Consider the following 26,253-nt stretch of genomic DNA (forward strand, 5'->3'; position numbering starts at 1 on the left):
GAGGTCATATGTAATCTCTAGAAACAACTGCCTGCGATTTTTATTTAGGGAATTACGTAGGTGATGGGGGAAATTGTTAATTATCTGTCAGTTTCTTGGGAAGCCAAGTTTATGTCTTGCAGAGATAGTTTTGAGAGAAAAGAACTCTCCTGAGTTAAGGAGCCATGGCTCTCTCAATGATTAAAAGAACAACAACAAAAAGAGAAACTTACGGTGTGATTCAGATCATTTAAAAAAGCAAGATCAAGTGCAGTTTTGTTTACAAATGGTGTATATTAAAGATTTCCTGTTTTAGATGTAACTTAGAAATACCAGCTTAACTCTTTTGACATCTACTATTGTGATACATCCCGTTGCTGGCAGTGTGGTGCAAGCTCAGGAACTTCTAGCTGCTGTTATGTAAGCCGCCCAGGGCAGCGTTGTTGCTTTGTTTGCCTTCCTGCCCTCTGTCCCGGGTGTCGCCCTCCGTCCCGGGTGTCACACTCCCTGCACGGAGGTGCCTGTGAATGAGCCCCCAGCTAGAGGAACTGTAATGCTTCAGAAACTGAGCTTGCTACAGAGGAAGCAGGTCCTTCTGGCTTAATTTCAACAGTTACTCCTGCGTGACGTGATGTGGAGACCCTGGATTCTGCTCATTCTTTAGGACTGACTCTTTATATCTGGTGTTGGTTTAGAGACTGTTTGTAAGAGGCTCTCAAGGTGATGGGATTCATTGGAAGCACTACATTTCTGTTTTAAGGCTTTTATACAGTTTGCCTCCCTAAGATTTTTGTTCTATACCAAAAGTTCATGCCGCTTTTTAATATAAATTTTAACAAAACTAAAAAAAAAAAAAGAACCACAGGACGGAAATAGAGATTTTGCAAGGACCTTTTGCAATTCTGTGTCCTGTGAGAAGCGATCAAAGCAAAGAAACTTGGTCTTCAGTGCCTCAGGCAGATATCTTAAAATAGATCACTAACATTCCTCTGTCCTTGGAGGAATGTGGACAAGTCAGAGGATGAGAACACAATGGAATGTTTTGTATGGCAGAGGAAACATGGTGGTTTACTTTAAAAAATTATTTGCTTATGTGTAGGGACAGGGTGCCATTGTTGGGAGGAACTCCAGGAATCATCTAGATTCTAGTTGCCAGATTTCTCACAGAGATGATGAAACGAGGACTGCAGATGTTAGGTGGTTGGCCTGAGTCCTTTCAAATCTGGTTCCCGTTCTAGTCCCAACTAGAATCCAGTTGTTTTCCTGCTCTACGAAGCAAGTTCATCAAGTTTTACTGCACTAGATGGAGTATCGTGTTTTTTTTGCTTGTTTCCTTTTTACCCTTTTGATTTCTCTGCATTAAAAAAAAATCAGACAGTTCTTTTTTTGCTCTTGTCTATGTTTTACAGCTGCTGGACGTGTTTCTCTTTTGGTCCCAAACCCCTTATTCTTGTCAGGGGGCAACTTTTGAGAATCTCTACTTTCAGACCGACAACTGAGCAGCCACAGAGGTAGGGCAAATGAAAAACAAGTTACTGTAATGATGGATTTATTTTTCATTGAAATAAACCTTGGATCCTGCTTATGATCCTGGACCGTAGTTCTTAGTGCTGACCTGTCGCCTTCCTGCTCACTCCCTGCCCCCCGCAACCTGTTTTTTTCTGTGGTCTAATGATTCTTCTCTTAGACCAGTTATGGTTTCACAACAGGGACGTCCTCCCCGAGTTTGAGCAGCTGGCATTCCAATTCTTCTTTCTCTGTACATCCGCCTTAGCCTTTCTTCATCTTCTGAGTTGTGAGTATTTTTGACCTTTTCCACAGCTGGAAGAAAACAAATATGAGCATAGAAAGCACCAAGCCTTTTTTTTTTTTTAATTTTTATTGTGCTTTAAGTGAAAGTTTACAAATCAAGTCAGTCTCTCATACAAAAATTTATATACACCTTGCTATATGCTAATTGCTCTCCCCCTAATGAGACAGCCGGCCCCTTCTGTCCATTCTGTCTTTTCGTGTCCATTCCACCAGCTTCTAACCCCCTCTGCCCTCTCATCTCCCCTCCAGGTAGGAGATGCCAACATAGTCTCAAACGTCTACTTGATCCAAGAAGCTCATTCTTCACTAGTATCTTTTTGTATCCCATTGTCCAGTCCAATTCCTGTCTGAAGAGTTGGCTTTGGGAATGGTTCCTGTCTTGGGCTAACAGAAGATCTGGGGGCAATGACCACCAGGGTCCTTCTAGTCTCTGTCAGACCATTAGGTCTAGTCTTTTTATGAGAATTTGGGGTCTGCATCCCACTGCTCTCCTGCTCACTCAGGGTTTCTCTGTTGTGTTCCCTGTCAGGGCAGCCATCGGGTGTAGCCAGGCACCATCTAGTTCTTCTGGTCTCAGGCTGATGTAGTCTCTGTTTTATGTGGTCTTTTCTGTCTCTTGGGCTCATAATTACCTTGTGTCCTTGGTGTTCTTCATTCTCCTTTGATCCAGGTGGGCTGAGACCAATTAGTGCATCCTAGATGGCCGCTTGCTAGTGTTTAAGACCCCAGACAGCACTCTCCAAAGTGGGATGCAGAATGTTTTCTTAATAGATTTTATTATGCCAGTTGACTTAGATATCCCCTGAAACCATGGTCCCCAAACCCCCGCCCCTGCTAGGCTGGCCTTTGAAGCATTCAGTTTATTCAGAAAACTTCTTTGCTTTTGGTTTAGTCCAGTTGTGGGAAGCACCAAGTCTTCATATAAATCCTCCTTTACCCCCTCCCCAACCCTTCCTTTCCCTCCCTAGCTGCCCATCTCTTCTCTCTTGCAACTTCTTAGCAAACCATTTTCTTGGGCACATACCAGTGACGGAGGCTAGAGGCCAGAAGAGGTGGGGCTACTCAACAGTGTTATTTACTGGTTCTAGCCAAGTATTGCTTCATGCCTTGACATCTTTGTTTGTTGCTTTGACGCCTTCCTATATCTTTCTGATTCTCATTGTCTTTCACTGCCCCTCTCTCCTTTTGCGCCCACACATATCTTTTCAATTCCACGTTGTTTTTATTTCTCCAGATTTTGACTTTTTCTTCTTGGGCCTTTTCTGCCTACTGTTGCCCTCATCTCTCTCCATCTTTCCCTGCCTCTCTCTAGAAACCTTTACTGTTTTCCCTGAATTTTTAGTCCATTTCATGGGAGGAAAACCAAAGGCCTGAAATCCAGATGAGTACACCTTGCATCTATTTTGTGCACCTTTTTCTACAGTGATTCTCCCTAAAGCATCTGTTCACATGTACATTGATATTATAGCGCTTACATTCTTGCTTTTTGTCCAAAGGAATGACCGACCCATCACACCATCAGACAGGTGGAGAGGAAGCCAGTATAAAAGGTGCACCTGCATGATAAAATAGGTACACAGTTACTTATTTTAGAAAATCATCTGTGTAATGATTTATATTCTAATAATTATAAAACTAATCTATAGAAAAATGGTATTTTTATTTTTGAACTGAAACTGGTAGTTGCATTGTAAAACGACATCTCCACATGAATATTTTCTTACATTTTTCATGGATTTGTGGTCTGTGGAGGTGATTTTTCTCTCTAGATCTGCTAAACAGAATCTACGGTAAATGAGTTGAAAGACAGCCTCTCCACTGTGTCTGTTCTATAAGGGGGGTGTGTCATGGATTGAATTATGTCCCTCCAAAAATACGTGTATCAACTTGGTTAGGCCATGATTCCCAGTATTGTGTGGTTGTCTTCCATTTTGTGATTACTATTTTATGTTAAGAGGATTAGGGTGGAATTGTAACACCAGCCCCACTCAGGTCACCTCCCTGATCCAGGGTAAAGGGAGTTTCCCTGGGGTGTGGCCTGCACAAACTTTTATCTCTCAAGAGATAAAAGGAAAGGGAAACAAGCAGAGAGGGGGACCTCATCCCACCAAGAAAGCAGTGCCAAGAGCAGAGCGCACACTTTAGACCTGGGGTTCCTGCACAAAGAAGCTGCTAGTCCAGGGGAAGATTGATGAAAAGGCCGACAGTGAAAGCCTTCTCTTGGAGCTGACATCCTGAATTTGGACTTTTACCCTCTTTTACTGTGAAGAAGATAAATTTCTCTTTTTAAAGTCATCTGCTTGTGGTGTTTCTCTTACAGCAGCACTAGATGACTAAGACAGGGTGAAAAGTACATAAGGACAGAGATGACTTTGTCCGGTTGTTCTGCAAACACAGATGCTGCGTTCTGAAGCTTTCTGAAAGGAGAAAGGTAAAGAAGCGTTAGAGCAAATGCTGTTTTATCAACTCTGGCTTCATCGTGAAACTTTAGAAAAATGTAAATACACAGGTCCCATCCCTGACCAGTCGAATCAGAATCTTTGAGGGTGGTGCCCCGACATTCCAGATGATTCTAGGACACGACAAGGTAAGTCTCGCTTCAAAACAGGAGCCCTGCTTCCTCGTGGGATCCTGCTGTCCCCGGCTTTGTCCATCCTCATCCCAATCCTAAATCCATAGATGCACAGAAAACAGGGAAATGGGTTATATACTCTTCAGTTTACATGCCCATTAAGTTGGCCCAATGAGATAAACCAAAAACCAAACTAAACCTGTTGCCTTTGAGTCGATTCCAACTCATAGTGACCCCATAGGACAGAGTAGAATTGCCCCATGGAATTTCCAAGGAGCACTTCTTTTTTTTTTTTTTTTTACCTGATAGATTCAGACTGCTACCAGGGTTTCCTCCAATGAGATGGCACGTGTTAAATTCTTCTTAGTGTTCTATGCCAAAACAACAACAACAACAGCAGCATACAACAAGGCAAAATGAAACAAAGAAAATTATCTCCCTCAAAGGCCTGACGTTCCTATTTGTTCACAAGTCAGTGAGAATTATTATTTCCCCCCCCCTTTTTTTTGCTTGGCTTCCAGGAAACCCAGAACTAGACTAGAGCCAGCCACATGACTCCTCTTAGCTTTTGTTTTGGTTTGAATTATGTCTCCTGCTTCACAATAAAACTTTTGAAATTTTGTTGAAAGACATTTAATAATATTGGACGAACAACCATTCACATGTAGAATTTAGAGATGATATGACGGCACTGGTGTAGGAATATACATTAGGGGAGAGTGCAGATTGCTGACGGGGCAATGTCTCTAAAGGAAACCGGAAGTGACTCTTGCCAAGCAAAGGAAAAGTATTGGTGGGAGCTAGGAGAAAATATGATGATGGTAAGAGAATGGTTTCTTGAGATGCCAGAGAGCATTCTTCCCATAATCCATGGTTATTAAGGCTGTCCAAGGTGGATGAGCCCATATTTGAAAGCTACTTACGACTACTGCATGGCCTACCTTTGAAATCTAGGACTGATACCACTCGAGTCATTTAACTTTAAACCCTCACAGATGCCTCATTCAGGTATCGTCCCCATTTCCCTGAACATGATTTATTGTGTAAACAATTATGGATTCAGGCAACTGTCTCAGCCGTGATTCCCAGCTTTAACCAGGAGAGTCCAATTTCTTTTCCTGGTTACTAGTTTTCCTTCTCTGCTCACACTGTTCCTTCAAAGTAATTTTCTTTGGGGATATGTGGTCACAGCAGAAGTTGGTGCTCTGCCCGGGGATCACGTTTCCTCCCCAGGGTGGTGCACTCAGCCCTGTCTGTTGCAGGTGCTCCAGCTAACGGCCCCTGTTGGCAACCTTCTGCTACTTTGCCTTCAGGTATCTGGGCGTTAAACTGTTCACCCCACCACCACGGGTAGTGCACAAGCCCTGCTCTTGGCTCAAGGTGTACACATTCTGCAGGCTCCCTCCTTGCCCCAGATTCTGCCTTGAATCATACAGTCACATGACTCCTTTTCTCTCTCTGTCGTGCTTGCCTCAAAACGAACAAAATAAAAATCACCAGTTGCCCTCGGGTCCGACGTATGGTGACCTCGTGTGTTTCAGGGTCGAACTGCATTCCATAAGGTTTTCTTTCAGAGGTAGATCACCAGGCCTTTCTTCCGAGGCACTTCTGGGTGAATTTGCACCTCCAACCTTTTGGTTGGTTAGCAGCCGAGTGCATAACCCTTTGCACCACCCAGGAACTCCACTGCCTGTCTCATTTCCCAATAAATCACAGTGCACATGAATCCCTGTCAGGTTCTGCTTCTAGGGAACTTGCCTAAGATACTGGTGTAACCTGCCTCTTGAAGGAAAAATAGATATTTCGGAGTAAGCTGTACTGTTCCTTCTCTCCAAGGCATTAGCCACAGCTTTTGAATCTCATATTTTAAGGATATAAGTAATTAATGTATGACTTCTGTTTTTCCAGAATTAACTAGTATGTGTTGTGGAAAGAGTCCCTAGCATTTTGGTTCTAAGAGTTGGGGGGGGGGGGGCGGGGAAGCAGGGTTTGACAAAGGGGCTCTTCCTTTTCCCACAAATATTATTCCACTTTCTGCTGCCTTTGGGCTTTGTCATTGGAGACTTGTTCCACTGGGCCTTGAAGGATTTCTGAGCCTCAGGAAACCTCAGAAATAGGTGTACCAGGTGCTGTCAGGTTGGTCCTGACCATGGCAAACCTGTGTGTGTCGGAGGAGAACTGTGTTCCGCAGAGTTTCCCATGACTGATTTTTCAGAAGTGGATCTCCAGGTCTTTCTTCTGAGGTGCTTCTGGGTGGAGTCAAACCTTCAGCCTTTCAGTTAGCAGCCAAGCATGTTATTTACACCATCCAGGGATTCCTAGAAAACTCCTAAAACCTGAGGTTTTTAGAAGTGAAATATTAAGTGGGACAATCTTGGACTCTCATGCAATAGGGTAGACAGAGTGCTGAATATGATATGTGCGCTGAATGTGACAGACAGGTGTGCTTTGAGGCCTGGGGGTGAGGGTTTGAAACATCCAAGGCCATGTATCCTTATTTTTCTGGAGCTTCATGCCATATAGTTTTGATTTTTCTTCCTTTATGATTCTGCTGCACTTAGTCTACAAATCGTCTATCACAATTTGCTTAGCAACACAGTGACCTGCACCCATGCCGTTGGCTCCTATGAGGCTGAACCTTTTTGGGGGGGGTGGGAACCTTGTTTTTACCATCTTTTGATACTCTCCATCTCTTAGCATAAGTAAAGTGCTCAATGTATATCTTTTATCAAATGAATGGGATTGGCATTTTTGCTGAGTTAAAGTTTTGTATAAACGGTTTGAAAGAAATGGAAGAGATTTTTTAATTCAAAGAAAATTATAATAGAAAGTGGAAAGAATAAATAGAAGGAACAGAAATGATTAGATATGTACTATATTATCTATTTTACCACTTGTCTGTCAGTTTGTCATACTGTGGTGGCTTGCATGTAGCTGTGATAATGGAAACTGTGCTGCCACTATTTCAAATACCCACAGGGTCACCCATGGTAGACAGATTTCAGTGGAGCATCCAGACTAAGGGTAGGAAAAAGGACCTGGCAGTCTACTTCTGAAAAAATTGGCCAGTGAAAACCTTATAAATAGCAGTGGAATATGTTATTTATTACCTGTGGGTATATTGAAATTTACCTAAACACTAATAATCTGGGGAGAGAGAAGAAAAATTCTGAATATAGTTATTAGATAACTGAAGTCAGATTGGGGTTATTCCAAAAAGTAGGTTAGAATTTCCAGGTCACTGTTTAAAGCCCCCACATTAAGTCACACAAATCATTGGTGATATTTGGACATTTCTTCCACTTTACGGAGGCTGGTGAAAGAATAGATCTTGTTCTCTTTCCGTTTTTCAGAGTTCCATGCAGAATGACAGAGAGGTATCGGCCATGTTCTATTCTTCTCATAGTCTCCATTAAATTTCTTATTCTGAGCTACAGTGAACTGATTTTCCCAATCTCCTATAATTCCTACAAAAAAAAAAAAAAAAGTAATGTACACCCTATTCAATGACATTTTCATGAAATTTGACCATTTTGGATTTAGACAATCCCTTTCCTCTCAATACGTAAATAGCTTATGTAGATATTAGCTCACCGTCCACCTGACACTGCAGGGAGAAAAGAAGCCACAGGTGTTGTTATTCCATTTCACAGGTGAGATACTTGTGAATAGAAAGCTTTGTTCTGAAATACTTGGCAAGGCACAGAAGTCTACAACATGGGTCCCTAACTCTGTACTTTCTACCTATGAGCTTTCTGATCTACCTGCACTTTCAAACATTTTATTTAAGTTAAATTATCTTAAGTCCTATTTTCTTACCCTTTCTTCAGAGGCCAACTGAAGGGGCAGTGTGAGTAGCTGTTCCTTCTACTTTCATTTCTAGTTCAGGCAACATTGCTAGTGCCTCCTGAGGTGTTTAGGAGCTCTGGTGGTCCAGTGGTTAGGAGTTCAGCTGCTAACCAAAAGGTCGGCAGTTCAAATCCACCAAGCTGCTCCTTGGAAACCCCGTAAAGTAGTTCTACTCTGTCCTATAGGGTCGCTATGAGTTGGAATCGACTTGACGGCAATAGATACTGATATGTTTAGTTGAATGCAACTGCAGAATCTCCTTTCCATCTAAATTCTTGTTGCTGTTAACATATAATTAAGTCATGCTTATGCAATAGAATATTCAAGTCCTTTTTTCCCCTCGTAACCCCAGATGGTCAGAGAACCCATAGGAAACTCTGTCTCTTCTGATAGCTGCATGCTATCTGACTTGTTTAGGCTCTTTGAACTGTATAATGTTATTTTCATGTGTGAAATTTAAATTTGCATAATTGTCTAGGGGTAGCATAATCATATCATTTGCCAGATGGTTTAAAAGAAAATTAGGTTAATTATTGATAAAATCAGAAAATTTCTCCCTTGAGCTGTAGGTTTTTGCTTATTTTAACAAACAAAAGGTACTAGAATCTTTTAACTTTTTTTTTCTAAAATATTTACAACTTCACAGTAAAGTTTTGCCTCCATGTAAGGAGTTAGTACTGTGGTAGAGTAAGATTTACGCTGGGATTAATGTCCTAGCTCTGGTCAGGTGCCAGTGACGCACTGGGCCACGTTGGTCATTATCCATGAGATGATGATATTGGACTAAGCGATCTCTAAGTGGTCACTTCTAGCTCTTCAGGCCAATGACCTTAAACCACCGTTCTTCAGGATGTGTTGGTGGGAACACTAGCATTGTGGAGCTTAGCAGGCTTTACTTGAGAAAGGGTTTTGTGGTCAAATACATGTTTGAAGCTTTGGGTTAAACAAGTTAAACAAGCTTCTTTTCAGAAACTTTAATGTGCTTATATGCTTCAAAGAGAGTACAGGGTAACGTATACAGAGTTTCCCAAACATATCTGACCATGAAACCTATGCATCGCGAAGTACCTCTTGGGAATAATGCTTTCAAGAACTCACTTCAGGAAACACTGTAAACAGTGGTTTCACTGACTTTGAAGGTTAGAAAGGCATTTATGAATTGGTTTTGTTATTTCTATTAACACACAAAAAGAATATATGCATCACCTTTTCTCATGAACGGAGAAATGGAGTGATTCATTTTTTCGTCACTTGCGTGATTGGTCATGGGATTCTTTTTCATTTTAACAAATGAAGTATTATAGACAATCTTGTCTAAAACCTCTTCTTTTACATCCTTCTCCAGGAATTCCATCACCTTTCTAATTTCATGTTTTGGATCCTGTGGGGGAGAGTAGAAGAAAAGAAAACTCTCTAGTAAGGAACAAATCCAGCAACAGTCAACTCTCAAAAAACTAAGCATGATAATAATGATTAAAACATTTTTAGCCACTGTTTTAAAAGCCTGTTAGTTTATGATAAAAAGTAATGTAGGAACATTATGTTTAATATTATATGTACATTTGTAAGAGTCAACTCTATAAACATGGCAATTTAAAGTGCAATTATATAAAGAAAATGTTTCATCCTATGTTACTAAGGGGATTTAGTCTGTGAACCTTATTATTTTACTTAATCCTCACTTTAGAAGGTATTTGGGAAAAGGGGTGGTTCTTTTTCAAAATAAACAAGACGCATTTTCCTCTTCTGATTGGAGAAACAGAAAATGGAGTCCATATTGCTCTCACATGGTACAGTAGCACCGTGGTGCTTCCCTATTTGTCTTTCTGTCTTGATGCTCTTGAAGTGGACCATCAGACAAGAAGGACAATGTCTTCCTGATTCTCTAGAGCTGGGCTTATTCCGGACTCTGGCCTGTCAGGGATACCTGTTTGCCGTACCTCATGAGAGCTCTTTTGCCTTCTGCGACTGATTCCTGCCTCATCCAGAAGAGAAAAGATTTCCTGTTTGGGGTAGGAGTTGCCTCCATTTGGAGGCCTCCAGGTTACCCCTTCTAGGCTTTGTCTCTCTTCCTCTGACTTGCTCTGACTTCCCAGTCTGTATGTCCTTCCCACTTTCTAGCTTCTTCTACCCAGCCTTTGCAGTTCCCTGGCTCCCGCAGGCACAGGGCAGTGGAAATGACTCCCAGGGTTGTGGGAAGTGGTTGGAACTCTGACACCTAGGAAAGCCGCCGAGTGCAAGGATGGATGTAAAGCAGAGATTTTCACCCAAAGCCAAATATATGGAAGAAAAGAAGTAACGCATCATCTCTTTGAAGACCCAGAGGAGAAAGGAGAAAGAGGAAGGTGACATGGTAGTACTCAGTTAACGACAGGAAGAGATTAGTGATCCAAGTCATAAACCTAGGCTTGGAGAACCAGGGGCCAGCACCATAGTTAGACTTATTTTAAATATAACCTTGTGTGACAGACTTTGAGCATGCGCAAAAGATGTTACTAATGGGGAACTTTTACTGAAAATGACTAAATGGTAATATTTGAAGAAAGCATACAAATAAAAATAACTGCATTTTTCCTTACTAGCTCTTCTCTGTTAAGTTTCCTAATTCTTTTCGTCAGCAGTCAGAGCAAGTCAGGGGAGGAAATAGTAATCCTGGAAGCAGGAACCTGGAGACCTAGAAAGGGAGAAAACTTCTAGCTCAAACAGGAAACCTCTTCTGTGTTTTCCCACAAGAAGGGAATTGATCTCAGAGTGTAGAAGGACCTGCAGGAAGAAGCAGGCTGCCTCTCGGAGAGGATGGTAACCAGGTTGCTTTGCTTGTTTGGAGTTTCGTATGCTACACAGCAAGATAGTAGGAGAAGTTGAAGTTGGCATGCAAAATGCTTTGCTTAGGTAAACTTTTATATCTTACTTTCCTTCATTTCTATCATAGAGCTGAAATTCTGAGAAAAATTACTGTAAACCCAGAATTTGAATGTATTTCTTACTTTTATCGTTTCTTCATAGAAAAGATAGAGGATCGGGTGACTGTCTTTCTTCCTCCACCAGCCTTTCACATGATCGTACAAGGACCCCCATAACACTGAAATTAGACACATAGGATTTGGGTAATGAAAAGCTGAGAGTAGGAAAATCCAGAATATGAAATGAATTGTTTCCTTGGGATACAAATGGAAGATGTCATGGATTGAATTATATCCCCCCAAAAATGTGTGTATCAGTTTGGCTGGGCCATGATTTCCAGTATTGTGTAGTTATCCTCCATTTTGTGATTGTAGTTTTACATTAAAGAGGATTAGGGTGGAATTGTAACACCCTTACCCAGGTCACATTCCTGATCCAATGTAAAGGTGTTTCCCTGGGGTGTGGCCCACACCACCTTTTATCTTTCAAGAGTTAAAAAGGAAAGGAAAGCAAGCAGAGAGTGTAGGACCTTGTACCACCCAGAAGAAGGCACTGGGAGTAGAGCGTGTCCTTTGGTCCCAGGGTCCCTGTGCAGAGAAGCTCCTGGTCCAGAGGAAGATTGATGAGAATGCCAACAGAGAGGGGAAGCCTTCCCCTGGAGCTGATACCCTGAATTTGGACTTTTAGTCTACTTTATTGTGGAGAAATAAATTTCTGTGTGTTAAAGCCATCCACTTGTGGTATTTCTGTTATAGCAGCACTAGATGACTGAGACAGAAGGTGTGGTAGGTAGTACTATAAAGCTGGAGAACTAGCTTTCATGATTTCTGTCTACCTTTTCAATACTACTTTTCTTTCTTTTGGAAGCTGGCAAGATCACTATCTCAGGCTCTGGAGTCAGACTGCCTGAGTTTAAATCTGGCTCTGATACTTACTAGCTGTGTGACCTTGGGCAATTTATTTAACCTCCCCGAGCCTCAAGTTTTTTATACCTATCTTTGAAAAAGGGTTAATAATAGTATCTATCTCATAAGGTAATATTAATATGTGTTAACTTATTCCATAACCCACCTACTGCTGTTGAGTTGATTCTGACTCATAGTGACCCCATAGGGTTTCCCAGGCTGTAAATCTCCATGGAAGCAGACTGCCACATCTTTCTGCCTCAGAGCAGCTGGTGCTTTCAAACTGCCAGCCTTTTGGTTAGCAGTCGATCACTTTAACCACTGTGCCACCAGGGCTCCTTAATTTATTCCACAGGGCCTACTATATGCTAAAATGTCCTTGGTTTACAGAAATAGCTTATGCTCTGCTACTGACTTAAAGGTTAGTGGTTCAAACCTACCCAGTGGTGCTGCAGAAGAAAGACCTGGCAATCTGCTTCCATAAAGATGACAACCAAGAAAACCCTATGGAGCAGTTCTCTGTGTAACACATGGGGTTACCATGAGTGGAAATTGACTTGATGGCAATGGGTTTGCTTTTTTTTTTTGGTTTTACTATGTGCTATGCCCTGTTCTAGGTCCTTGGAATAGAACAGTGAACAGGACAAAGAAGAAGGCCTGCTCTCATGGAACTTAAGTTTTTGTGGGAGAGACAAACAAGATAAACTAGTAAAATATATAGTATGTTAGGTCATAATCTGTCATGGGAGAAAAAATAAACGAAGGAAGGAAGATGGAAGGTGTTGGGTATATGTAGGAGGTTGAAATTTTATTAGGCTGGCCAGAAAAGGACTCTCTGAGAAGCTGACACTGAATAAAAACCTGACAAAAGAGAAGGAAAGAGCATCCTTGAGTAGAGGGAACCATAAGGAAGGGCCCTGGAGCAGGAATGTGCCAGGTGTGTTTCAAGTACAACCGAGAAGCCGGTGTGACTAGAACAGAGTGAGTGAAGGGGAGAGGAGTAGAATAAGAACGAGAGGTAACGGGAGCCATATTGTGTGGGTCTCGTGGGCTAAAATAAGGACTTTGAAAACCATTGGTAGGTTTTGAGCAGTGACCTGACTTCCCTTTTAACAGAATTCCCCTGGTTTCTACGTTGAGAATAGACTGTAGGCTGTCAAAAGCTGAAGCTGAGAGACAGGGAAGAGGCTGTTTCAGTGATCTAGGGAAAATACAATGGTAGCTTGGACCAGGGAGGTAGGATTAGAAGTGTTGATGATTGGTCAGATTCTGAATATATTTTGAAGGTAGAGTTGACAGATTTACTCGTGGATTGGATGGGGTCACTTCCTTGTGGCTCACTTTTGTCAAAATGCATTCTGACATCGTTATTAGAACACCCACAAAGAAATTTATTGAAGACATTAGACTAGTAAAATACCTTAAGATATAAATGGATTATTCTCAGAATGTAATTTTGAACAGTATTGAGTGCAGCAGATGACAAGTAGCCAGGGCCATGACACATCTCCCAGGGATGTTGCCTTTAGTTCTTCCCTACCAGACAATCTGAACTCCTTCTGTGGAAAATTTTATGAGGAGATTTTATCCTCTACAGAAATAGGTGAAGATTGGTTCCTTTTACTTTGCTCACCTTTGCCTGCTAGGAACGCTTCAAAGTACTCATTCCAGCTTCCTGGGTCAGGGAGTTTTTTGTTCATCCTTTGAAAATGGTAATAGGACACCATGCTGTCCTTGGCATTTCTTGCTATATAGATTATCTAAAGTGTTGAAAGAGATGGGAGAAACAGTTTGTAATGATAAAATAAGCCAAAAACTGGGCATTCAGTGAGCATAGTGTGTATGTTTATAGTAACCATGTCCTAACGAATATGAATATATCTTTGTTTTCTTCCATTCGTTATCCAGCAGCCAATATGATCTTTTAAAAATGCAAATATGATCAGGTGGCTCTCCTGTATAAGAATTTTCAGTGTGTATACATACCTTTTAATTAAGTTGAAATTACTCAACCTGGCCTACAGGGTGCTGCATGAATTGGCCCTTGACCTGCTTTCCCAATTTCTCCTTTGCTTACTTTCCTAGCTACACTTAACGTCCCTCTTTCTATGGTGCTACATTTTGTATGATTCTCTTCTAATCTTTCTGAAGATCCTTTGTCAGTGCGTCCTATTCTGCCACTCCTTTCTTGTATTGGGCGGTCTTAAACTGGTAAGAGGAGCCCTGGTGGTACAGTGGTTAAGAGCTATGGCTGCTAACCAAGAGGTCAGCAGTTCGAATCCACCAGCCGTTCCTGGGAAACTCTATAGGGCAGTTCTTTTCTTCCTATAGGGTCGCTTTGAGTCAGGATCCGCTCGATGGCAATGGGTTTGGTTTTTGGCTTGGTTTACCCCAAGGTTGGGAACAGGCCAACCATATATAAGCTTAGGAAGGCTTTCCTGGTTATAGGAGGCATAGACTAGGCAGCACAGGCAGGACTAGAGAGTAAACAAGACCTACGTTAGCAGCCCATCTCTTCTGCTTATCAGGTGTTTATAATTGGACAAGTTGTGTAACATCTTTGAGCTAGAGCGCTCATGTGTACCTCCACCTCAGCATGATCAAGGCGCAGAGGATGCTCAGAACTGAGCCTATTAGGTACGGTCCTCTTTCTTCCTTCAATGCAGGTGTATAACTGGGCATGTTCTTCTCAATGAAAGAGTAAGAACCTAGAAAATGGCTGTAGGTCTCCTAATCTGTCCCTTTGTGTTCCTGGCAGACAAACATGGCAATAACTGGACAATGGTTCGGACACACTAGCGTTATCCTGACATTTTCATGGGGGATAATCTGTATCACTGAATATTTTCTGCTTCAAACTTACCTTACAGTTTTTCTCCCAGAACGATGGAGGCAGTAGTTGCACAGGAAGATGAGTTTTCATGGTCCTTGGGGAAGGCATTGCATTAGCCTGCTCAATTCCTGCAAAAATTGTTCTAGTTTATTCTTTAATTTTTCTAAAGTGTAAATTTTTATGCAATTGGTTATATTAGCTTTTTTTCACTTATCGCTTCTGGATTTTATGTCATGCTTAGGCCTTCTCCACTAGATGATTAAAAAAAAAATTCTGTTTTCTTTTACTAGTTTATGTTTCATTTTGTACGTTTAAATCTTTGATACCTTGGCCTCCACATTATGCATCATTTATTATTAAGACCCTCTCGTCATTTCTCATCACATTCCAAAAAAAGAAAACCAAATCCATTGCCGTCGAATGGGTTCCAACTCATAGCGCCCCTATACGCCAGAATAGAACTGCCCCATAGAGTTTCAAAGGAGTGCCTGGTGGATTCAAACTGCTGATGTTTTGATTAGCAGCCATAGCTCTTAACCACTACGCCCTCAGGGTTTCCTTTCATCATGACATTAGCTTCCAGTAGTTGAAGTAGTCCCCCACATGTCTTCAGTTTGTCGTACTGTGGGGGCTTGTGTGTTGCTGTGGTGCTGGAAGCTCTGTCACTGGTATTCATATACCAACAGAGCCATACATGGCAGACAGGTTTCAGCTGAGTTTCCAGACTAAGAAGACTAGGAAGAAGGACCTGGCGGTCTACTTCTGAAGGAAATTAGCCAGTGAAAACCTTATGAATAGCAGTGAAACACTGTCTGATATCAGTGCCGGAAGATGAGCCCCCCCGCCCCAGGTTGAAAGGCACTCAAAAGATGACTGGGGAAGAGCTGCCTCCTCAAAGTAGAGTCGACCTTAATGATGTGGATGGAGTCAAGCTTTCGAGACCTTCATTTACTGATGTGGCATGACTCAAAATGAGAAGAAATAGCTGCAAACATCCATTAATAAGCAGAACCTGGAATGTACGAAGTATGAATCTAGGAAAATTGGAAACCATCAAAAATGAAATGGAATGCATAAACATGGATATCCTATGCATTAGGGAGCTGAAATGGACTGATACTGGCCGTTTTGAATCAGACAATCATGGTTTACTGTGCCAGGAATGACAGCTTGAAGAGGCGTGGCCCTGCATTCATCATTAAAAAGAACATTTTAAGATTTATCCTGAAGTACCATGCTGTCAGTGATAGGATAATATTCATATGCACAAGGAAGACTAGTTAATATGACTATTATTCAAATTTATACCCCAACTACTAAGGCCATAGATGAAAAAATTGAAGATTTTTACCAACTTCTGCAGTTCGAAATTGATCGAACATGCAATCAGGATGCATTGATAATTATTGGTGATTGGAATCCGAAAGGTGTAAATGAAGAAGGACTGATAGTTGGAAAATACAGCCTTGGTGAGAGAAATGATGCTGGAGATCGCATGATAGAATTTTGCAAGACCAATGACTTCTTCACTGCGAATACCTTTCTTCAGCAACATAAATGGCAATTATACATGAGCTCACCAGATGGAATACACAGGTATCAAATCAACTGTATCTGTGGAAACAGACAATGGGAAAGCTCAATATCAGTCAGAACAAGGCCAGGGGCCGACTGCGGAACAGACCATCAATTGCTCAATGTAAGCTCAAGTTGATACTGAAGAAAATTAGGACAATTCCATGAGTGCACAAGTATATCCCACCTGAATTTAGAGACCGTCTTGAGAATAGATTTGACATGTTGACCGAAGAGGAGACGAGCTATGGAATGATATGAAGAACATCATACATGAAGAAAGCAAGAGGTCATTAAAAAGATAAGAAAGAAAGAAAAGACGAAAATAGATGTCATAAGAGAGTCTGAAACTTGCTTTTGAATGTTGACTAGCTAAAGCAAAAGGAAGAAATGATGAAGTAAGAGAACTGAACAGATTTCAAAGGGAAGCTTGAGAAGACAAAGTAAAGTGTTATAATGACACGTGCAAAGAGCTGGAGATAGAAAACCAAAATGGAAGAACACGCTTGGCATTTCTCAAGCTGAAAGAACTGAAGAAAAAATTCGAGCCTCGAATTGCAGTAGCAAAGGATTCCATGGGGAAAATATTAAACGACGCAGGAAGCATCAAAAGAAGATGAAAGGAATACACGGAGTCATTATTACCAAAAAGAATTGGTCAACATTCAGACTTTTCAAGAGGTAGCATATGATCGGGAACTGATGGTACTGAAAGAAGTCCAAGCTGCACTGAAGGCATTGATGAAAAACAAGGCTCTAGGTATTGACGGAATATCAATGAGATGTTTCAACAAACAGATGCAGTGCTGGAAGTGCTCACTCGTCTGTGCCAAGAAATTTGGAAGACCGCTTCCTGACCAACTGACTGGAAGAAATCCATATTTATGCCTATTCCCAAGAAAGGTGATCCAACTGAATGCAGAAATTATTGAACAATATCGTTAATGTCACACGCAAGTAAAGTATATCGATAGGGAACTGCCAGCAACTCAGGCCAGTTTCAGAAGAGCATGTTGAACTAGGGACATCATTGCTGATGTCAAATGGATCCTGGCTGAAAGCAGAGAATACCAGAAAGATGTTTTCCTGTGTTTTATTGACTCTACAGAGGCATTCGACTGTGTGGATCATAACAAATTATGGATAACATTGTGAAGAATGGGAATTCCAGGACACTTAATTGTGCTCATGATGAACCTGTACATAGATCTTGGCTTCAAGTCAGGAAAGGTGTATGTCAGGGTTGTATCCTTTCACCACATCTATTCAGTCTGTATGCTGAGCAAATAAACCGAGACGCTGGACTATATGAAGAATAATGGGGCATCTGTGTTATGCAGATGACACAACCTTGCTTGCTGGAAGTGAAGAGGACTTGAAGCACTTACTAATGAAGATCAAAGACCACAGCCTTCAGTGTGGATTACACCTCAACGTAAAACAAAAATCCTCACAACCGAACCCATAAGCAACATCATGATAAACGGAGAAAAGATTGAAGTTGTCAAGGATTTCATTTTACTTGGATCCACAATCAACACCCATGGAAGCAGCAGTCAGGAAATCAAAAGACACATTGCATTGGGCAAATCTGCTGCGAAAGACCTCTTTAAAGTGTTGAAAAGCAAAGAAGTCACCTTGAAGATTAGGTGCGCCTGACTTAAGCCATGGTATTTTCATTTGCCTCATATGCATACGAAAGCTGCACGATGAATAAGGAAGACGGACGAAAAATTAGTGCCTTTGAATTGTGTTGGCAAAGAATATTGAATATACCATGGACTGCCAAAATAACGAACGACTCTATCTTGGAAGAAGTACAAAGAGAATGCTTCTTAGAATCAAGGATGGCGAGACTACGTCTTACATACTTTGGACATGTTTTTAGGAGGAATAAGTCCCTGAAGAAGGACATCTATCATGCTTGGTAAAGTAGAGGGGCAGCGAAGAAGAGGAAGAGCCTCAACCAGATGGACTGACCCAGTGGCTGTAAGAATGGGTTCAAGGATAACGATTGTGAGCATGGGGCAGGACCAGGCGGTGTTTTGTTCTGTAGTACATGGGGTCGCAAGGAGTTAAACTGACTTGATGGCACCTAACAACAGCAACAGTTAAAGTAGTACCCTTTGGCATCAAACCCTGGTGGCGTAGTGGTTAAATGCTATGGCTGCTAATCAAAGGGTCAGCAGTTCAAATCCGCGACTTGACGGCACTGGGTTCTTTGGCATCAAGGGATTGTTAACAAAAATGTAAACGAGGACAGTGAAATAACATGGTATGATTTAGTTATAAACTGATCAGATGATCTGGAATATGCCTATGTTTTTAAAAATTATCCATCCAAATTAAAAAAAAAATTGTCGTAGAGGACTTGAGAACTCCCAAGAATGTGTCTATGGAGGGCTTATAGGACAAAACCCAAATTACTTAGCGTAGCCTAGAATATGCTTCACAATTTGGCTTGAATTATTTCCACATGTTTTGACACTTCCCACAAGCACTCTGGTGTGACACTGACTTTGCAATTTTGAAAATATGGCACATGTGGGACTAATACATCCCCATACCACCTTCCCCCACAAAACAAACAAGCAAACAAAAAACAACAATGAGCAGGATTTCGTTTCAGGCTATGAGTTTTTTCATGCATTCATTTTTCAAAGATGAGATCATAAGTCAGTTGTACGGAACAGATTCCTGGAGAAACAGTGTTATTCAAGATGATCAGGTTCCCATGGCAACCCACCAAAGTATATGTAATTCCGTAATTTACCTCAGATACATTAAAAAAAAAAAAAAATTTTTTTTTTTTTTTTTTTTACATCACATGTACCCAGAGCCTGGGATCCATCCATATAGGATGTATATACACACACACATATAGCTTAGTGGTTAAGAGCATAGACCCTAGAAATAGAAATCCTGGGGTCAAATCTTGGCTTAGCTTCCTATTAGTTATGGGATCTTGGACAAATCATAATCTCTCTGGGCTTCAGTTTCTTCATCTGTAAAGTGGGGATAAAATCAATGTGTTGGGAAGAGTAAATGAGTTAATACATGGAAAGTGTTTAGCTGATGCCCAGCACATGGTAAATGTTATGAAAACCTTAGTTATAATTCTGTCATTTGTTATAATTCCATAGAAAGTGCACAGTAAATTTCACCATTTGACACCAGGAGCCCTTGATACTAAGACTTCCTTGGGTTCCCACATGGGAAAGCAGGGAACCCAGAGGGGGAGGACTATATCAATAATTCTTGACCCTTGTAACTTATTGAACACTTCATTTAATACAGAATTAGTACCTCTCTATTGTTAAGTAAAATTGCTAAATAAATTTTTAAGATCTACCTAGATTTGCATGAGGGAAGATAGTTTTCTTCTGATATTCAGAATTGGGGGTTAAAAGGAATTTTTTCCAGTGTGGGGTAGGCTTTCAGACTCTCAGCTCCTAAACTGTCCATCTTTCTGTGAAGATTATGGTTTTGTAAATTAGGGACTTACCAGAGGTGTTTGCTCTCATCCACTCCAAGAAAGGTTGCCGAAGATGAATGGGAGCCCATCTACTTTTCTCAACATCTCCATCGTTCTGTATCAGATCTACAATTTCCTGTGTCCAAGTGGTTCCTGAAAAAAAGTAGACTCAAAGAACTGAGGAGTTGATGATTAATTTTCTATAAATCATAATTTAGAAAGATCTTATGCTGTAAGAAGAATTACATATCGTGTTGGGCAAATTGGCTGCAAAAGATCTCTTTAAAGTGTTAAAAAGCAAAGATGTCACTCTGAGGACTAAGGTGTGCCTGACCCAAGCCATGGTGTTTTCAGTTGTTTCAAATGCATGTGGAAGCTTGACACTGAAGAAGAATTGATGCATTTGAGTTATGGTGTTGGCAAAGAATATTAAATATACCATGGACTGCCAGAAGAACAAACAAGTCTGTCTTCAAAGAAGTACAGCCAGAATGCTCCTTAAAAGTGAGAATGGCGAGACTTCGTCTCACTGCTTTGGATGTGTTATCAGGAGGGACCAGTGCCTGGAGAAGGACTTCAGGCTTAATAAAGTAGAGGGTCAGTGAAAGAGAGAAAGACCCTCAAAGAGATGGATTGACACAGTGGCTAAAACGATGAGCTCAATATAGCAACGATTGTAAGAATGGTGCAGGACTGGGTAGTGTTTTGTTCTGTTGTACATAGGGTCGCTATGAGTCGGAACCGACTCTCTGACACCTAACAACAACAGCATAAAAAATACCTTATTTGAGTTGCTTACTATATTGAGTTAGAATTAACTATTGTCCTCACCAGAAAGGGTGAGGGCAATAATGTATCTTACTCATTTTTGTACTCTAATGATGTACTTAAAAAATCTGAATATGCATTCACATTTCTAGAAAATGTGAATTTTACTTGGATCCACAATCAACACCCATGGAAGCAGCAGTCAGGAAATCAAAAGACGCATTGCATTGGGCAAATCTGCTGCGAAAGACCTCTTTAAAGTGTTGAAAAGCAAAGAAGTCACCTTGAAGATTAAGGTGCGCCTGACTTAAGCCATGGTATTTTCATTTGCCTCATATGCATACGAGCCCTGGTGGTGCAGTGGTTAAGAGCTCAGCTACTAACCAAAAGGTCAGCAGTTCCAATCCACCAGCTGTTCCTTGGAGATGCCATGGGGCAGTTCTGCTCTGTCCTATAGGGTCACAATGAGTTGGAATTGATTTGACGGCAATGGGTTTGGGTTTTTTTTTTTTTTTTTGATAATAACCGTAGAGAGCTGAATTACACTAGTCCTTCCTCCTAGAGTCATCAGTATCTTCCTGACTTTGAGAACAATCTGATGCCTGCCCTTCCATGGACTCTGTCTGTTAGCTGGCAACTTCTCAGATATGGATGTTGACTTGAGCTCCATTCTGGCAAGCCGTAGCATAGCTTAGGCAAGCTCTGGCAAGAGGAAATGTTGTATAGCTGACTTCTTGTTCTTCTCCTTTTCTGTCTACATATTTCATGCTTCAGGATGTTCCTCAAGATGCTCAATTTAAAATAACTTCATTATTTGTGAGAACTGCTGTTTTTATTTTCTACCCTTCTTTCTCATCTGGATGCAAAGATTCATACTGTAATAGCTGACTTCCCTTCTGTGTCAGGGTGCCCCACTCAAAAGCATCAGGTCATACATATAAATCACCATTTTCGGTAATTTTGGTGTGAGATGTTACAATCAGGGCAGGGGGGAAAGAAAAATTATAGTGGGCATATTAAATTGAAAATTGAATGGCTTTTGTGACTGATGAGATATAAGACTGAAGCAAAGAAATGAATCATAGAAATTATACATTTGGGTACCTAAGAAAATGTTGGAGCCTTGGTGGCATAGTGGTTAAGAGCTTGGCTGCTAACCAAAAACTCAGCAGTTCAAATCTACCAGCCACTCCTTGGAAACCCTATGGGGCAGTTCTACTCTGTCCTATAGAGTTGCTATGAGTTGTAACTGACATAATGGCAGGAAAAAAAAAGAAGGAAAATGTTGGGTCACTGAAAACATAGGGTGGATGATAAAGGGTTCAGGGATGTGTTGCCCAGATTTCCCTTCCGAACTGAAAGATTTCTTCCTCCAGCTGCTGGAAATGCTGCTGGCGGACAGCTCTTAGCTATTTATCCCTACTTGGAATTTTGGCTGGCTGAGAGAGTTGCTTTGTGCAAGGTCATACCCCCTTCCTGGGCAGCTTGCATCCAATGGCTGGTTGACATGGTTATAGAGACTCAACCTCTAACCCCAACTACAATGACATGAACTCTGAATAGCCATCCTAACTTCACCTTCTGCCTCTGCCCAGTCCTGCTTCCTCCCCTTCTCTTCCCAGGTAGTGTTGCCAAGAGCTCTCCCAGTTAAATATCCCATACACTTATTTCCACACTATTTCCACTCAGAGTCAGCCTCTCAGGAAACTTGACCGGAGACATGGACAGAAAAGAAATTGGTTTGGGTGTTAGGATAATGATTTTAGGATTATGACAGATTTAGATTCAGTAGCAGACTGGAGCCTGGACTCTAGCAGCTGGAATGTATTGCTTTCTTTTTTTTTGTTTGTTTTATTGAGTTTTTGGTGAAAATTTACACGTCAAGTTAGGTTCCCATTTGACAATTTCTGCACAAATTGCTCAGTGACATTAGTTACATTTGTCACAATGTGTCAGCATTTTCTTTAGAATCCTTTGTGTTTTGTTGGTGACCCAGAGTAATACTGGTTGATGCCTGTTGTCTCAGCATAATTATTAACCATGCCCCCTTTCCTTATCAAAAGTGTCACACCCTACTATTACCTTGTGTTGTCTCTCACATGTCTCAATATATCTCTCTTTTCCCGGAGCTATAGCCCCAGGAAAAATATTCTTTCCATTTTCCGGGCTTGATCTGGGAAGAGTCTGTCTTCACGAGTCCACAAGAGCTAAGTTACTCACTAGAATAAATTTCTGTTTTTACAATTATTCCCCATTTACAAACATATTATTTCTTTTATACACCTTTCTTCCCCGTGGAAGGAAGCTGGTAGTAGGTTGATCTTGGATAGCTGCACTTGCTGTGTAAAAAAAAAAACAGAACAAATCGTCCATGTTAATTCTGCTATTTTGTTCCTCAGGGAAACCAGACAGAGTCTGGGTTGATAGAACTGGCAACTTGATCAAAGAAAGCCCAAGGATCATCCCAGGCTATGCGGCTAAAGCTGTTTACAAAGCACCAAGTGTAATAGCAATCTGTCATTCATCTGATTAATTTCATCAGAATGGACAGTCAGTTTAGATATTTCTGGCTCTAACATTGGCTTTGTTGGCTGCCAGGATACCGCTCGCTTCTGGCTTCTCTTATTCTGCCCAACTTCTAAGTGATAAATTTCTCAGGACTTGGTCAGGTGCTTTCTTTTTACTCTCCATTTGCTTCTTGCGTGATCTCATTGATTCCCTCCACTTTAAATAATGTCTATAGTAGACATGGTTTGTGGCTTCCCCAGATCCCCTGTACTGGGCCGTTGCCGTCACCCCTCCAGCTGCTGTGAGTGTTGGCTGCTAATATCTCACAGCTCTCCTCTTTGCTGGAGAAGTGTCCTCCTCTGGAGGGAGGCTCCTAACTTGGGAAGTAATGCCCCCCTTCCTCTCCCCACCATGGATCGGGCCAAGGCTAGGCTTTACTTTAGACGACATCTTTGCTTGGACCCTTCCTCTCCCCTATCCGAGCAATACACTTGGAAGTTTTTTTACTGAGAATCCTCTTCTCAATAAATCATGTACACCTGAATCCCTGTCTAAGGTTTTGTTTTAGGGAATATAATCCTAAAATTCCTGTCATGGATTAAATTATGTCCCCCCCCACCCAAAATGTGTGTATCAATTTGGCTGGGCCATGTTTCCCAGTATTGTGTCATTTTCCTATATGTTGTAAATCCTGCCTCTATGATATTAATGAGGGAGGATGGGAGGCAGTTATGGTAGTGAGGCAGGACTCAATCTATAAGACTGCATTGTGTCTTGAGCTAGTCTCTTTTGACATATAGAAGAAAGAAGTGAGTAGAGAGATGGGGAACTCATACCACCAAGAAAGCAGTGCTGGGAGCAGAGCACGTCCTTTGGACTCAGGGTCCCTGCGTGGAGAATTTCCTAGTCTGGGGGAAGATTGATGAGAAGGCCGACAGAGACAAACCTTCTCCTAGAGCTGACACCCTGAATTTGGACTTTTAGCCTACCTTCCTGTGAGAAAATAAATTTCTCTTTGTTAAAGCCATCCACTTGTGGTATTTCTGTTATAGCAGCACTAGATAACTAAGACGATTCCACTGTATATTAGCAATTCTAATGTTATCTTCAGCTACAGTGAGCTTCACGCTGTACTGGACCCCATTACATCTCCACTTGGTGGTCTTAAAGTCATTTCCAACTATATGCCCAAAACTGAACTATAGGCTCACCTTTTTGCCTCCCTTACTTCAAGGCTCTGTAACTTTCCCTCTCCCAGTCTTTCTTAACCCCAGTCCATGGCACCACTCACTTGATCAAGCCAGAAGAGGGTCACCCTTGATTCATCCCTTTCCCTCAGCATTCAAGTAATTTTGTATCTAAAATACATCTCACATTTTTTCCCATCCCTCCATCTTTACTGTCACCTCCCTAGTCCAAGCTACTATCTTTCTCATCTGGGCAGTGGAAACATATACACATCTTGTCTTCCCAATTCCACTGGAGATCCCCTTCAATTGCTAACTGCTTTGTAGACTCTACCTCCCAGCCTCAGACCTAGTCCTCCTCCAGACTTCATAACTCAGCACTTGGCACTGTTATCCACTTAATCATTCCAGCCATCTTGGAGTCATCCTTGTTTCCTTTATTTCCCGTATCACCCACATATTTTCCATCAGCCAGTCCACTTGGTTCCATCTGCAAACACAAACCTTCTTCCCCACATTCATTTTGTAACAATGACATTGGCTCAGAGTTTCTTCACTATAATATCCTTGATCTAAATTAGCATCCCTGGTATTCACTCATTGTACCCTCTACATTTCCTCCCCAGCCCTTACCACGTATTATAATCACAGATGTGTGTAATGACTTGTTTAATGTCTTTCACTCGAGTGGAATGTAAATGCTGGCAGGGCAAAGATAACACCATTTTGCGTATCACTATGGCTGGAGCTAATGTTTGGTACTTTTAGAAGGTTCTTGATAAATCTTTGTTGAGTGAAAGTAAAAATGATTAACGTGGATGATTTTGATCTGAATAATGTGCTTTGGCTAGAATTGGATTTTTAATAAATCAAGCTTTTCTCCCTCATAAAAAATCTGTAGTTTTATGGAAAATTCATTGCTCTTTTGGCAGTTCTATCTGATTTATAGTCAAGGACACTGCTTCCCTCTGCTCTTGAATTTTACAGCATGGCCCTAAAAGGAGCTGATAAATGCCCTTACTTCCGTTTTCCCCTTCTCAGCTCCATTTACATACCGCTTTGGGATAGGATGCAATGATCAGGTCATCAGGCTTGGCTTGGAAGTTCCAAATTCTATCGCAGATGTTGCATAGTTCCTTTTGTAGAATGATCCCATCCAGTATTGAAACTTCGCATGGAGGTAGTAAGCTCCATTTTAACTCCCTCTTCTCCCCTTTATCCTTGGCCATTCTCTCTACCTTAGGGAGCACGAATAGAGGAAAGTGAATAGTAAATGAAAGCTGGGATTCACGTAGGCTTTATATATATCCTTGATTCCTTGTGTACAGAGCTTTATCCATTGGTTACAGGTATGTATGTTTATACAAACAAAGAGATAATTTGCATGGCTCTGACATCCTGAGTGAAACTGGAACAAAACCTTTCCCGTTATGCTAGGATAGGCCTTAACCTTCCTTTCTGGCTAGGCTTTGTTAGGGCCCCACATTGATGCTGCCAGAAGGAAGAATGGGAAGAAGCTGAAGCTAAGGGGCTGCCCCAAGTCCAGGAGATCACTTCCTGGGTTTTATGGATGCCCGGAAGATGGGAAATTGAGAGGCATCACTGAAACATTGCCTGAAGGAAAACTCCAGCGTCTGCTGTCCCTTCTTCCTTCTCACCCTCTGTCACTTTTCTTACAGAATATTGATTCTTTGTTATAGGATTGGTCATCCATAGAGATTTGGAAATAAACCTTCCTCCAAACTGACCTTCTCTTACTCTTGTTAACATGGCACATGTTAGTTGCAAATGTTGAAGTCACCAGCTGGGCAGCTTTGAATTCCATCCTAATTTCTAAGAGTTGTTGTTGAGTTGGTTCAACTCGGCGACCCTACGTACAACAGAAT

The 26,253-nt window shown here is 41.4% G+C and overlaps 1 pseudogene; it reads right to left on the reverse strand.

The window, feature by feature from the left end:
* Positions 1–7,712: 7,712 nt before the first annotated feature.
* On the reverse strand, positions 7,713–25,596 carry LOC126060139 (sulfotransferase 1C4-like; annotated as a pseudogene).
* Positions 25,597–26,253: the final 657 nt, after the last annotated feature.

The sequence above is a fragment of the Elephas maximus genome, chromosome 17, assembly GCF_024166365.1.
Source record: "Elephas maximus indicus isolate mEleMax1 chromosome 17, mEleMax1 primary haplotype, whole genome shotgun sequence".
In the NCBI taxonomy this organism is placed as follows: Eukaryota; Metazoa; Chordata; class Mammalia; order Proboscidea; family Elephantidae; genus Elephas; species Elephas maximus.